General features: G+C 40.3%; 1 non-coding gene across 1 annotated transcript; it reads left to right on the forward strand.

The window, feature by feature from the left end:
* Window positions 1-1,181: 1,181 nt before the first annotated feature.
* On the forward strand, window positions 1,182-1,372 carry LOC118576973. The gene has a single exon (XR_004944153.1). It is a non-coding gene; the product is annotated as a U2 spliceosomal RNA (small nuclear RNA).
* Window positions 1,373-2,678: the final 1,306 nt, after the last annotated feature.

Raw genomic sequence — 2,678 nt, forward strand, 5'->3', positions numbered from 1 at the left:
TACAGGCTCAATCGTGTGTGAGCTGCAGGGTTAACTGCTGCCAAAGATCTCAAAGTGGCGCTGGCTTGCAATCTGTGTGTTCGACACAGAAAAGACCAACAGAAGTCCTAACCCACCCATAGCCAGTAGGCTAAAGGCAACTGAGCCATTCCCTTCCTTAATGAGCCTTACTTCGAAGTGGAGACCTTGTAAGATGGTATCCCAAAAGCAAATGGAACTTGAGTTTATAAATTTATAACTTTCAAAGCCAATCAAAATGTATATAACTATTGATTTAAATTTATCATGCCCAATAGAATGAAAGATTAACTAACTGTGGTAGCTACTTTTGCTGCCAGGGTCTCCACTGTGCTAGCTGTATGAAATGGCAATCCCAGAAACAGTAGTAGAGGTGATTGTCACTGTTATAACAGCAACAATGGCAGCAACGATGCCAAATTCTCTTCTGGAGCATGTGGGTATCCCTTGGCATGGACACAACTCCAGGAACACAAACTGCCGAGACCCATTATTGATCCCAGCACTACCCAAGCTGGAAGCTCTGCAGAAGAACAACTAAGAACCATAAGGAAAAAACAGGCAGCTCACAAGGAACAGAACTAATGGTCTCATAATGGCTACCTTCAGGCTTACAAATTTTAAGGTTTCTTCAAAGGGAGCTAAATGAATTTCAGAGGGCCAATAAATGTTGCACAGAGCCACTCCTGAAAAGTAGGTACTACTCCAGCTTGAATAGGATTGTGAAAATGAAAATGCTTAGCTGGCATGCTACTGTTAATAAATGGAGGTCAGTTATCTTCAGGGTTATCCTTAATCTCCAAGGTGTCTGGGTAAAATATTCTCAAACATACTTGGAAAAGAAGTTACCATATATTACCTTCTGGAGAATCCAACCACAGGGCTGCAGTTCCTAGGCTTACATTAATGCTTGCCAAAGCTGGCCATATTAGGCTCTCAATCCCCATTGGCATCAGAAAGGGAGAGTTTTTCATGAAGGCCCAATAGATCTCTGCCATGTTGGGCTTCAGCAGCAGCCACAGGGCACACACAGCACTCAGGAACCCAAAGAGAAACCTCATTGTCCTGAGGAAAGACATAAACAGAACCCCGGGCCCACACCAACACCAGGCTAGTATTTTTATCTTTAAAGCTTGTCTTGGGCCATAAAAATAGTTCAACACATTGCTTCTCAGCCTTTTGGCTAAGATCAAGTGTGGTATCTGTTCTTATCAGTTTAATATCTGATACGTCCTCTATCTGAAGACAATATATTAAATGGATTTTTGGAACTAGGAGTTGGAATAGGAGCTTGCTCCGTCCACTCCACACATCGACCTGGTATTGCAGTACCTCCAGGAATGGTGTACCCAAACAAAGAAAAAAAAAAAAGGAAAAATGGAAAAAAAAAATAGTTCAACATATAAAGGCATTTGATAAATCTGAGGTGACCTGAGTTCCTTGCCTGGGGCCCCCACATGATGAAAGGAGAGAACTGAGTTCCAAAAACTGTCCTCTGACCTCCACATACACAACATAGTGCTCGAGCACTCTTCTCCCCCCCATACACACACAGTCAAATAAATAAAATATAACTTAAAAATGAATAAGCTGGGTTGTGGTGGTGCACACCTCTAGTCTCAGCACTGGGAGACAGGCAAATCTCTATGAGTTTGAGGCTAGCCTATTCTACATAGTACGTTCCAGGCCAGTCAGAGCTACATAGTGAATCTCTGTCTCAAAAAACCTAAATAAACAAATGTAGGCAGACTTTTTCATCAGGACCATTGACTCCCCAATAATAACATGGAGACTTATCATTAATTATAAAAGTTTGGCCTTAGCTTAGGCTTGTTTCTAACTAGCTCTTGTAACTTAAATTAACCCACATCTTTTAATCTACATTCTTTTATGTGACTTTGTTACCTTTACTCTGTACTTCACATCCTGCTTCCTCTCTGTCCGCCATTCTTCTTCCCAGCATCCACTGTGCCTGGAAATCCTGCTTAGCTATTGGCTGTTCACCCTTTTTATTAAACCAACCAGAGTGACAAATCTTCACAGTGTACAAAAAGATTTTTTCCACAGCATTTCCCCCCTTTTGTTTAAATAAAAAGGAAAGGCTTTAACTCTAACACAGTAAAACCATATACAATAAGAACAATTATCAAGTAAGAATTACATTTACAATATCCAGCCCATTTATATTTGGCAAATCTGGAGAAAGTACTGTATTTTATCTATCCCATCTAGGTGAGTCAAAAGTTTTGCACCTAATATACTTTTTATCATAGCTAGTATTACCAACCTAAAAATATCTTTTTAAACCTTAAAACATCTTTTTAGATAAACAACTTAAGCTTTTATGTCTCTCAACCTTATACATTTTACATCTCTTTTTGTAAGTTTATTTTTTTAATTTTGTTGTTATTATTTTTTGTTTGTTTTTTCAAGACAGGGTTTCTCTGTGTAGTTTTGGTGCCTGTCCTGGATCTCACTCTGTAGACCAGGCTGGCCTTGAACTCACAGAGATCTGCCTGGCTCTGCCTCCCGAGTGCTGGGATTAAAGGCGTCTGCCACCACTGCCCGGGTATTTTTTGAATTTTGTAACAAAGAAAACTGTAACTATCTCATCTTCATGGGGCTGGAGAGATGGCTCAGTCCAGAGGTCCTGAGTTCAA

This window comes from Onychomys torridus, chromosome 1 (assembly GCF_903995425.1).
Source record: "Onychomys torridus chromosome 1, mOncTor1.1, whole genome shotgun sequence".
NCBI classification, from domain to species: domain Eukaryota; kingdom Metazoa; phylum Chordata; class Mammalia; order Rodentia; family Cricetidae; genus Onychomys; species Onychomys torridus.